General features: G+C 36.4%; 1 protein-coding gene across 24 annotated transcripts in view; it reads left to right on the top strand.

Moving 5' to 3' along the window:
• The window catches only part of FOXP2 (forkhead box P2), a 405,492-nt gene that overhangs the window by 321,225 nt on the left and 71,104 nt on the right, over window positions 1–13,163 (top strand). The gene's annotated exons all lie outside the window — the stretch shown is intronic.

Below are 13,163 nucleotides of genomic sequence, written 5' to 3'. Positions count from 1 at the left end.
TGCCTTTTAAATGTCACAGTATGAGACTCATCCTGTGCTTTTGAAATGCCAGTATGATGGCCATGCAAACTTTATTTTACCTGCAGCTAGCTTGATGGTCGTTTTCATTATCAGCCAGGATTAATCTGCAAAAAGTGAAGCGGTACAAAAAGATTTTGGCCATATAATCTTGTTTTAGTTAATGCAAAGAATGAAACCTAGGAGAATTCAGAGAATATTTTTTTTAAGTAAAGGTTTGCCTTCTTCAATCAGCTTTATCATTTCAGTTCTGCTTCACGTCAGATTGTGGTAATCCATTTCCAAACTTAGCTCTGCATTCACTAACTGTTGCATAAATCTGGAGCTGGAGCTGGGAAAGGCTACACATTATACATACTGCCTCTGTAACAACTTCCAGAAATATAAATTAAGGAATTAAGGGCATCTTCCCACTATTGGTTTCTGAAGAACACAACATACTGAAGTAATTTTTTTATTTGAATAGTCATCATACTGTTGTAATGGGGAGACAAACAGAAGAAAATAGAAATAGAGTTATTCATTCAGGAAGTCCTGTCCTGTATGCTGATAGCCTGAAGAAGCTGGCATTTGGTAGCAACTTACAAAAGATAGCTGGACCTAGATACTCTTTAGTATTTAGTCCTGAGTTGAATTCGCCTTTGTCTGAATTCACCATTTCTGAATAAACTAGTGCTCTGTTAAATCACTGTGCCACCCCTCCATTTTCTGTTTATTCATATACCTAATTAATTTCTATTCATTTTCTACATGTATGTAACATCATATCTAAAGTTGCAAGGTTTTATTTACATGTAAATAGTTGCATTGTAGCTCTGTAGCTACAGTAGTACCTTCTTAATGACCTGGCTATGCTCGCTGAGCACATGATTGTTCAAATGCAGCCTGTTCCCTTCATGTGGTTTCATAGGGTGTTTCTGTTCACAAGCAGGAAATGAAGGGCCACCCCTATGGAGCAGTCAAGGCTAAAGCCAGCAGAAGTGGAACTGCCTCCATCCATCCATCTTACAAACATGACATTCAGAGATTGATACTGGGCTGTCTTGGTTTTTTACCTCCAGACCTGTAGTCAGCTTAAAAAGTCATTAGCATTCCAATGTTCTAGCAAATATGTGGTTATGGTAATACCTCTGGAATAACTGTGAGACCAGATAATATATATAACAGAGCCTGGAAGCTGTAAGAGTAGAAGTACTTGTACTGAAACCAGTTTATTATCTTGAATTCTTGAATTGACTCAAACGTTAACGTGCCATGTAGGTGGGAGTGGGCACTGCCATCATCTGCACACAGAAATGTAGTAAAAGAAATATCATGCCTAGAATCTATTCTTTTTGACTAAAACTGTATGAATGAAAAAAGGTGTAAAAAATGTTGGCTTGGCTACCAGTTCTAAGGAGGAATATACCAAATCATGAAGAATAACTCCTAAGGTTTCTCTGAGGAAACAGTGTAGTAGAAATCAGTGCAAACCCTGAGGACCAATGTCCTCAAAGGTAAAGTTGTTTTATAATAATTACCATAAATATTAATTTAATTTCAAAAGAAGAGAAGGTGTTCTTACATTTGTCATTGCAAAGCTGAGTTAATGAAAGCGCTTTGCAATCACTGTCAACGGGAAGTATGTATAGATTTTAAATGTGTTTGCATATGAAATAAAAACTCAACTTCTGAGGCATTTCACAAAATCAGCGCTCTAATGACAGCAGTTTAAAACTCAGCCTTATCTACATGCTTATCAAATACCAGTTATTTTTTTGGAGCCATGTATGCCAACATACATTCATTGCCACTCCTGGCTCAGCCCTGTACTTGTTATCTTTTTGACACTGTGGTTTATGTGACACCTCTGTCCCATTAAGTGATGTGATCCTTATGCACAAGAATGATCCCCTGCTTTGATAACTGTCTCCATCTTGTAACAACATCAAGATTATTGAATTAATAGAATGATAATGTAATTCCATAGATCTTGTTAAAACTGTATTTCTTTCATAATAGATAGTTAGAGTGTGGTTTATTTCCTATTCTTATTATTTATGTAGCTCTTCCAGTTGTCTGTGAACAGGGGATACAGATAAAAGAATGTGTGTATATATTTCAAACTTTTGGGGTTTTTAACTACAATATGTAGCATGTTTAGCATTTGGTGTATATATAAATAGTATATAAAATATGCATGGATATATAAATATGTTTAATTGCCATATTGGGGCTTAGATATAGCTCATCATATAACACTTTAGTATGTTATGTGAGGACTTTAAAATACAGTAAAAAGTATTTTGTGAAAATTATGTTGTAGAAGCTTGCTATAAAATGGTTTAAGATACCAAAAAGCCAGATGCTCTCAAATCCAGCCTGCTAATCCTTTTGGCCAATAGATATAACATTATGTACTTCATATGTGATACTAACTTCTAGGATTTTGGCCAATAGATATAACATTATATACTTCATATGTGATACTAACTTCTAGGAATTTCAGTTTTCTTTTCTATGTTACATTGTCATGCTTCCACAAGTCTACCCTAGCACAAGAGGCATTTGTGCTCCATAGTAAAAACCTGAGGATTTTGTAGAGATACTGAAGTAACACAGGTACCCACACTGTTGCAGTCATAAATATTTTGTTACATTATTCTAATGGTTCTTCATAATTGTCTTTACATCCTCCATGTATAAAAGGCAAAGAAATGTTAGACACCAAAGAACTAAATCCATTCCCACAGTATATGTTACTGCAAATATAGATTTTATTCAGCCTGAAATTTCCTTTCTTTTTATGTTCCATGGGCACCAAAGTCCAGATGGTTGGAGTGAGTTGAGGGTTGTGCAGATGGTTTTTTTCAAAATCTGTGCACTCACTGCTCCCACCAGATTCATTTCCAGAACCAACTCTTTGTGCTGTTACCTAAAAAGTAACAGGGAAGTGAGAAATAACTGAGAAATGTTCATTTCTTAGTGTCTTTGCATCCTAAATTGGAAGATTTTACTTGACATAATGCAACAATTGACAATGTGGTTTTCTTCAAAACTCATTCATTTAAGGAATTGCTTTAGGGCATCTTACATTGGGCATAATAATATAGCAAGATCCTGGCTTTTGCCACTTAATGAGTTTGCGGTTGAGAAACTCCCAGTAATGTCTTGATCATCACTACTGACCACAAACAGATAGAGAGACAGATAGATGTGTATATATACTTTTTTTTAAGCAGGCCCTAAAGCTTTGCACTTCCCAAAGTAAAGGTAAATAGTCAGCTTAAACCTCTTCAGCAACTCTATAAACAAGATGCCAACAGCGTGTCCTCTTTTCTATTACCAGTCTGTGTTCTCCTTCCATGTGTAAATCCTGCTCTAATTTCTTTGTGTTTGTTGCCACTATTTGATATTTATACAGAGTTCACAAAGTTTGTAGAGAAAAAAAATTCCAACTTAATAATCCTTAACTGATCTTTTAATTGATTCAACCATTCATATTTCTACTTTTCCTCTCTTTCAATATTTTTTGCTAGCCATTGCTATGACTTTTAACAGAGTCTGAATACCCATAATTTAGAAAACTCTTCCGAGAACATAAGCTTGAGGTTTTTTTTACCAGATTGATAAAATTATATTTTTTTTGTCCTCAGTTGGGTTTGCCATGGTTAGGAATAGTAACTACTCCACTGAAAGAAGCAAAAGTTTAGTGAAAATTGTGAAATCGTTCACAATTTTAGTGTATCAGTAGTAATAAAATTGATCCAGCATTGAACATTTCATTAGAGATTCATTAAGTATTCAATTTAAAACATTTTTATTGTGACTTTTCAGTACTAAAATGCTCTGAAATTTGTTACAGTAATTTTGGGTCAAAAATATGATTTTGAAGAAGTTGAAACATTGTTACATTTTCAAAACAACATTGTTAATACTAGTTTTTCAAGATTGCATAATGTCAGGGTCAGGGTCATCTCAAAGAAAAACTTTTGCTTTGGAATTTCCTTCACTAATATTCTTGCAAAAACATATTGGAAAAAAATTATTTTAAGTAAAAAAAAAAAGCTTAATTGTTCATAAGCAATATTTTTAACCCTTCAGAATTGCTTGTGAAGCGCATAAGTTGCTTTTTGTGCTATTGTCTAATGCTCATGTTTTATAGTGCAGAACTGGATTGTTCTTCTGCCTATTTGGGCATGAGCAAAACTTTGCTATAGGACCTGCAAACCTTAGTTATATTTTAGTCTTGTTTTATGAAACACTAGTTTTAAACCTCCTAGAATTTCTGGATGGAAAATGTTTTTCAGTTATCACTTTTAATTTAAAGGCAAGTCTGAGTCTCTTCTTGCAGACTTGGAGAGCTGTGGAGGCTCTGGTATCATGCAGAAGGTGAGACATGATCTTTTAATTAGGAGTACTGTAAGCAGTGTATAGACATGAACTGTAATAATGTCTTTTGTCAAAAGGAAAATATTCAGGGTCATGCAGTATTTAAATGAATATGTCTGGGTTTTGGTGAGCCCAGCTCTAGAAACAACCCTCATTCCTGAGGTCAGGTCTAGGGGCAGCTGTTGTTACTGCCAAACTGGGGGGCAAAGCTGTAGCTGAGTTTACATGACTGATGATTTCAGAGGTGGGTCAGGTGTTTGGGTACAAATGTACATTTTCTTATGTTTGTAAGATACAGTCCAGCATAAAAAAAAATTACTGATAAAGTTTTAATTGATATGGCAAGAAATCAGTAAGAAAATAGTAATGGAAAGCATGTTATAGCCATTTTATTCCAAAATACATATTTTGTTGGTAAATGGCATTATTTTTTAATCATTAATTATATCTTTGCAAAAATTTACATATTTTTATACCTATATGTACATGTCTGCCGATAGTAATTTGCTTTAATTGATGCAGAGGAGGTTTGTGTTAAATGTCCAATGATTTCGGGAAATAAGCAAAGTAAGAAAGTGCTGGAATAGGAGGTGTTGTGGAATTCCCCTTGCTTAAATTTTGTTTAAATATTTTAGACAAATATCTATTAGAAACAAACCCATTTATTCTACATTTGAAGAGGAAGATGTGGTAGGTTGCTTGCCAAGGTTTCTTTTTGATCAGCAATTTGCATAATAATTTTTAATCAATAAATACTTTTATTTTGGTTTATTTAGAATTACATTGCTATTCAGTGCTTACAACAGTTATGCCTATATGTATATTTAATGAACATCAGTTTGTGAAGTTTTGGTATGAGTAATCCAAATAGTGAGATCTACATCTATTTTTCTTAGAATAAATATCTGAATGCCATTAAGATAGTCTCTGAGTTGCTCTTAAAACTAAGTAAAAGTGAGAGGTAAATAGAACTTTATACAGAAAATATTTTTGAATATTTGACATAGAAGTCTATGTCTTAAATGTTGCAAAGAGTTCTAGACTTATTTCAAATTTGCAGCACAATGATGTAAGTAATACTGAATTTTCTTAGGCTCAAAGCTTTGTGATTAATTGATTTTGTGTCTAGAGAGACAATTAAAAACAAATTCTTCTAAATCTACAATTTTCAGGGAAACTGTGTTCAGAGGGCTTAGGAAAGTACTGCTTTATTAATTCCTGGGCATTTTCATGAAATAAAGTTTTGAAAAGATTTAAGAGAAATAAAAACTAAACAACTTATTGATTTCAAAACAAAGGGAGATGTGTTTCCACCCACTTCTCCATTTTGGGGCTCTGCTTGTTCTCCGAGTTGCAGGGAGTAAGGAGCTGAATTCCTGCCCTGCAGCCTGGAAGCAGGGAGGAGAAGCAGCTGCCAGGCTGCTGCAGCGGGGAGCCGCTGGCCCTCACCAGCCCTGCGCTCGGGGTGTCGGCGTTGATCCACTGTGGAATGGCTGAGAGAAAAAACTGAGTTTCTGGAGCTGGTCGGCCATCAGTCCTGATCAGTGAGACCCTTCAGTGCAGCTCCCAGCTGTGCTTTCAGGCCCTGCCCAGGTTCTCTGCTGGTAAAAGGGGAGGTGGGACATGCCCTGGCCATTGCAGCCTTTTAATGAAATGCGATAAACCCGACTTCTGTGTATTTTCAAAGAAGTCATTTTCAGTGAAAGAAGTGTCAAAATATTTTCTTTTTTACTTATTTGCTTGTCAGAACTCCTTTTTTATTTTTTTCTAGCAATAATCATTTAACATGGTTTATATTAATTCAAACTTAGGGTGTTGTTTCATACAGTGCTTGGTTTGAAATGCGCTGCTGCTGTTTTTGACTGTAAGGAGTTGTGCATTCAAAACATCGTCCCTTGTAGGCCTATTAAAGCTCTTCAGTTCCCTATAAATATTGCATCATAAGAACTTTAAAAATGTGCATTTTGTTTAGTAGTCCTGGATGTGCTATATATGGGTTTTTTTCTTACAAGCAGCATCCAAGATCTAGTAAATCACAGTTCTGATCACCTTTTGAAAACATAAATAATACTTCTGTAAATGTATAATGGCATCTTTAACAAAAATGCATTATTTAAGAAATATCAAAAATAGTTTAAGGTGAGTTGATGAAGATATGTTCAAACAGTGAAATAATCAAACTATTATCAGTATACAAGACTGAAAAAAATATGTTGAAAGTACATTGTACCATTTTTATGATTCCCCTTGAGAATGAGTTAGCTCAAATGGAGGTGCTCTGCCAGTTTTATTTAAAGATCTGTACTTAAAAATGACTAATTTTATAGCATGTATTTTCTGTTTATGTGCCTGTCAGTTTTAAACAGCCTTTTATATGTAAATGCACAATGACAGTTCTATATTCTGTGTCATTTCATCACTAGAGTTTTTCATGCTATTGGAATAATCCCTTAACAGATATTTATAGAGTTTTTACTGTTATTTTGACAAATCAGACATTGTTATTAAAGTGATAAAAGAAAGTATTTCTAATGCTTTTTTTTGCATTAGAAGTTCTGAACTTTTAAAAAAAATGTTTCCTAGTTCTATTTTAGTGAATCTTTTACAGAAATTGTGTCTGTCTAGTTCCATTTTTTTGCTAACAAAAATCTGTTCTTGGAACTTGTTTCTAAACAGGTGTATCACTAAAGATCCATCCTTCTTGCTCTTTCAGTCATTTCATTGTGACTGTAGCCAGCTGTGTATCCCATTAAGTTGACTCATGAATATCAGATACTTTACCAGTGCTGGATGTGGCTCCCCTTAGAGACAGATTGTTTATCTGTAATTATCAAAGCAAACAAACACAGCTTTATTATCTGTAATATTTGTGCTTTGGGAAACATACTGCCTTTCCATGGGTGATGCACTCTCAAGGTAACAAGTTTGGAGGATTTCAGCTGTATTGTCCATTTCAGTGCATGCCTAAGCAGTGGCAAAGCACAGAATGATTTGAGTTTGAAGGGATTTTAAAGATTGGCTGGTTCCAACCCCCTGCCATGGGCAGGGACGCCTTGCACGAGACCAGGTTGCTCAAAGCCCCATTCAGTCTTACCTTTAACCACTTCCAAGGCTGGGGCATGTACAACCTCTCTAGACAACCTGTTTCTGTGCCTCACCACCTCACATTTAAGAGTTTCTTCCTATATCAAAAATGGTCATCTTTCAGTTTAAAGATATCTTATCACTGCAGGAAGAGAACACTGTAATTTCTGAAGAAAACTTTAAATTTACTTCATCCCTAGGTAGCACTTCCTATTTTGGTACTAAACCTGTAGACTACAAACAAATTGAAAAAAACCAAATACAGTATTTCCATAGTCTTGAAAAAATCCCAAAACACTGGCAGGTGGCATAGAAAGTCAGTGAAAGGACAGAGACATTCACCTGTGTCTAATGAAGGAGGTGACATTTCAGTAAATGGAAGGTACTTAAATATATGCTGTGTGTTAGCAATCTCCCAAGACTGCTGATGGAAGTGTTTCTGGGGAAGGGAGCAGTGTATTGAGGCATCTGCTGCTTTGAGCTGTGTTGTGAGAGTGGGACTGGGGACTGGCTAAATGCCTGGTGGGAGGCACCAGGATAGCAGAAACATTCAAACAATACCAGCTGTTGAAACCATGGACAGCTTTCAGGTCTCTCCTTGACAGATACTGCTAAACCAAGGCACGTCCCGTCTGCAATATCGGTAAATACCAATAATAAACTATATTTACCCCTGTCTATTTGCAGTTTTTTTCTGCAGCTTTTTCGTCCCAGAGCCCTGTGGCTTTTCAAATGAACTTTCAAAAAGTCCAAATTCATCTTGCCTAACCTAGGGCATTTAATTTTAGGTAGTCTTGTGAGAAGCAAAGTCCAGCCTATGTCTGCAGTAGAAAACAGAGACAGATGAGGACAATGCTGGTTTTACAAGGATGGGACTAGTCAATGGATTTGTACATTGTCTTCTGTTGCCTCTAGAAGATGCTCAGGGCAAGCAGACATATCAGTAAGATGGTTAAAATGTTATTATTGTACAAACCCTGGTATGTAAGATAATAGGAAATTAGTAATGTTAATATTCTAATGAGTTCCCTGTCAGGCTCAGGTATCTAATAAGAGACAAAGAGGGGGGGCTTTTGCCATGATGAATTTGTCTGTTTGGCTGAAAGTATTCATGCTAATACTGAAAAAGTATTTATGCTAATAACCATGTCACTGTACACCAGGGCAGATGTGACCACAGTCCTGAAGCACTGCATTTGATATACAAATAGGTGTGTTCATGGGACCAAACAGCAAGACAGATAGAAAAACAAGATCAGAAATTTCTACTCATGTATGTATATGGCTGCACTTTCTACAGAACAGAAGAAATTGAAACCCTCTTATTCATATAACATATCACAAGACCATGAAATGCTGTAGTGGTTTCTATTTGGCTAGAATGTTAAAACACACCTTTGCATTAAACACCTAAAAGACACATAAACGATAAGTATTGACCAATTACTCTAAACTGCACTGACCTCTTTTAAAAGTTTTAATAATGAAAGTCTCTTTTCAAATTGCTATAGAAAGGTCACATATTGAAAGGTTCACGTAAATGTGAAAAAGTACACAGCAGTTCCCTGGCCTGATGAGTGATTTCTTGCCCTAGTTCTGGCATCTCTTGAAAGTGTTGGTCACTGTTTCTGTTTTCTTCTGCTGTTTTAATCTGTGGCTGTTCAGTGGGGAGCACTAATAGGAATGGTTAGAAATGAGTCGGTGACTGCATCATCTCCTTATTCTCTTTACATCCAGCTTTACCCATTCATTGTCTTACTGCACACAAAATTAATTTTCTTGTAGTGAAGAGCTTGAAAGCAGCTTGCTTCAGCTGCTCCAAGAGGCAGATAGATGGGCTACAGACCTGCATTTCATGATTGTTGGTATGGCCCCCTTTTTGTCACAAACTGATCAAAAGAGCCTAAAGTGAACAGATAAGGGATTTTACTCAACTACCAGACAGGGAAATAGGTGCATTGGATTAATCTCAACACTTCTTGAAAGCCTGATAACTGTCCACACGTCAGCTGCTCTTTGGCCAAATGATAGTTTTTATTGCCTAAATTTGACTGAGATCCATCCATTTTACCCTGTGGTAGGAGCAACTAACACCAGTTAATACCCATGCACTCCTGATAAATGTACATAAAGCTACAGAGTACTTGTCAGCCTTGACAGGGTACATGGAGAACTGTCCTATTACAGGCTACTTTGGCTAAGATCAAAAAATGATTCTTTTATCTCTGTCTAAATAATATACATAGGATATGCTACTGATATGCTTGGCTATTCACCTGCGGCATGGGTGTTTGCTGTGGCTGCCATGACTCAAAGGAGAAAGGACAGGATTTGGAATGGAAATCTTGGCTATGTTGTGTGTGTCCCGGGCAAGGTGGCAGTGATACCCAAATCATTGTGATCTGGGTAGTCTTACCTTTCTATCTGAAACAGTCCTAAAGTGGGGTTTTTACATCTTACGTGCAAGGGTTGCAATAGAGAGTAGTTCTGTAATCCACGTGCTGGCCAGAGTTTAAGCCTAGAGTATGTTTATGTCAGCTGGAGATGGAGTTTTTTCTGTCATTTACACCCACGTAAAGTTATCTTTATTTTGCTGGTGGTAATAGCTGCATGTTGTTGTTTGAGAAATGGGGGGCAGGGAGGAGTGAGGGGAATGGGGAGGACAAGGAGTGAATCTTTAGACTAGGAAAAAATATGTTTTCAAATGTCCATTTTGAAGAAATATTTTCTTAACATCTAAGTGATCCCAAGATTAGTCACAGAGCATGCTTATGTGCACATTTAGACATACAGCAGCACAGACTGATTCTGCATGGGCATACAGAAGCAGCTGGAAAAGCCCTGGCTCCTGCTTTTGATGGGGAGACAGGTTTTCTAAGAATTGTGCAAGGGAAAATTGCACTGCCTTTTCCATAACTTTAAGCTCAGGGAAAAGATGCAGAAAACTAAGGCATAAGAGTGCCTCAGTGCACAGAAAAGCATCAAGATTGATAGATGTGAAGGTCTGGCAATTATACATATGTCCCTTAGTCAGACTGTGGCTTGGGGATTCTGTAGCTTTGAAAATCATACTGCATAGATGCTGGTCACGCGTGTTCTAATAATAGCAATCTCCATAATTCCAAAATAGACCCTGATTCATTCTCCTGTTTTTGCACAAGGTATAATGTTTCATTTATTTTCCTGGCTGGTTGGTGAAAAGAGAGGAACACATTTTAATTCAATATTTCAAGTATTCAAGATGTAGTTGAGCTGAATTCTTTTCTGATTGTATCTGGGTTTGTGTTTACTATTTGAAGACTTTTTTTGGGGGGGACAGTGGAGTTTCCACCATTTTGTATTTACAAGTTTCACACTCTTGAGCTTTAAGGTGGGAAATGGCACAAGGGTTGTTCTTGTGAGCTGGGAAAGATATTTCTCTTGGCTAGTCTCTACTTCCTCTTAAAGCAGAAACTCTTAGAGGGGATCACAACAATTATGCACTTTGTGAAGATCTGGAAATGCAGATGGGAACCTTCAGCCTGCACGCATTTTACATCACAAACAAAATGCAAATGCAGAAAATTTTAAGGAGGCGGTGATTGAGTTTCTTGGGATGGAGTTTGATTTGGCCATGTGGGGAAGGAGTATTTCAATTTGTTTGGATGCATTTTGTGGGAAAACAGGAGTATCAAATTAAGTTGCTTTAAAATACAATGTGCTATTGGAGTTCCTTTAAACTAGTAGAAACCTAAGTCACTATGGTCAATAGTTAGCTAAAATTTTCTAAAGTTGTCTTGTGTCCACTGAGAATTGAAACACAACAACTATAAATCCCATCATTAGGACAGTATATTGATTTTTTCAAACTGTAAGATTAATAATACATTTTAATTTATACTATTCGATGTATATACTAAGGAGGTCACATAATCCTGGTTTGAAAGCATACAAGATATTCCACTTCAAGAATAATTTTAATGCTCCAAGTGTCTACACCTGGGTCGTTCTTTCCTCTTCACTTGTGTGGGGTTCGCTCATGCACTGCTTGTTTTTTTCTGCTGTCTAAAGGAAAGGAAGTCTTCTCATCACCAAATGTAACATCCCTACTTGGAGAGGTTCCTTGTGATTCATGGAGAGAAAGCTCTCGCACAGAACAATTCAAAATTCAGAGTTCATCTCCATTTATTCAGTATTAATTGCCATCTAAAAGAGCTTCTCTCTTTCTCTCCAAACTGTGTAAATAGTATATAGACACTCCTCCTCATTTATACTGTTGAAGTTATAGGCTATGGTTTGCCTGGCTACTGCCTGCATACTTGCTGGCATTGTCTTGTGGGAGGGAAACAGGGCAGATGGATTGGGGGTTTCTGATTCCAAATAGTACAATACTGCTGGAAAATTAGTTTGAGTGGTGAGCCATATAGTCCTTGGGCTTTCTGTAGGTCTTGTGATGATAATTTTTTATATGTACTGTAGCTCATTAGAAACTGGACTGAAACGTGAAGTATTATTGGCCATCAAATAGTTTCAGACATCAGCAATTCATGGGTGTCATTGATCTAAGGCAAATAAATATTGTTGCCCCAGAACTTAATACCCCGTTACTCACATTTCAAGTCCATAAAGTATTACATAATGTTTGTTTTTGAAATACTTTTAAACTGAAAAATAAATTTAAGTTTCTGTTTTAATTCTTGTTCCTGTAGTATTTGAAATGCATGTGCCAATGAAGAGCTGAATTACATATTGCTGTATAGATGAACAAGCTATTACCTTTCATACATGTTCATATGGCTGGGTAGTCAGAGGGAAAAAGGCAGACTATCTTCAGCAGCAATATACAGGGGTGTCAGTAGCCTTTGATCTTTTTCCCTGTCCTGTTTGTAGGTTTCTGTGTTTCAAACTTTCAGCATTTGTGTGTCTGTTCATTACTGCTTCTCTGTGGAAAAAGTGGGATACCTTGGGCAAGTTCACTTCTTCCCAAGGATTCTCACTGCCTCTAAGACTTGAAAGTGCAATTTGCTGTAAAGCACTAGGTAACAACATAGAATTTGAAATCCATTACTCTGTACTGATATGGTTTATCCTGAAGAACCTTTATGTACACTGACCATGGCTTGGAAAATGATATCACAAAATCAGAATTTTTTTTTCATTCAGTTATAGTATTATATTCAGTGTAGCAAGAAATGGTTTTGCATGACAGTACACATGTAAATGTCAATGCATATGTCATTTACAGTTATCTGGGTGTTCTGTGAGATACACAGTGATCATGTTGGAGAAAACTGTCTCTGTTACACTAAATAAAATGTGCTTAGTAAAAATTGCTAGCAATTTTTTTTCTAGACATATAATGACATGGTAAGAATACAAAACAAAACTACCAGAAACAAACCATTTCTCAAGCCGTAATATCTATGGGACAAGTGATCTAAATTGGTGGAACAGGGAGAGTTCATCACTGCACTGCAAAAGGACTTGAAATATAACCTAAAGGCAAGTGAAATACTGATTCCAAGCTTTGAAATAACAGCAACAAATTTACGTACAGACAGAAGATGCATGGAAGCAATAAACGAATTATACAAGTCTTACACACGCAATCTGATTATTCTGACCAAAGTGTTAATTGGATCCTAACTGCCAGATCTGATATCTGTAGTCTTGTAGTGGGAACCTTTCAAAGTGATGAACTGTAATTCACC

The sequence above is a fragment of the Motacilla alba genome, chromosome 1A (genome assembly GCF_015832195.1).
Source record: "Motacilla alba alba isolate MOTALB_02 chromosome 1A, Motacilla_alba_V1.0_pri, whole genome shotgun sequence".
NCBI lineage: Eukaryota > Metazoa > Chordata > Aves > Passeriformes > Motacillidae > Motacilla > Motacilla alba.
This window is presented reverse-complemented; position numbering and strand designations above follow the sequence as displayed.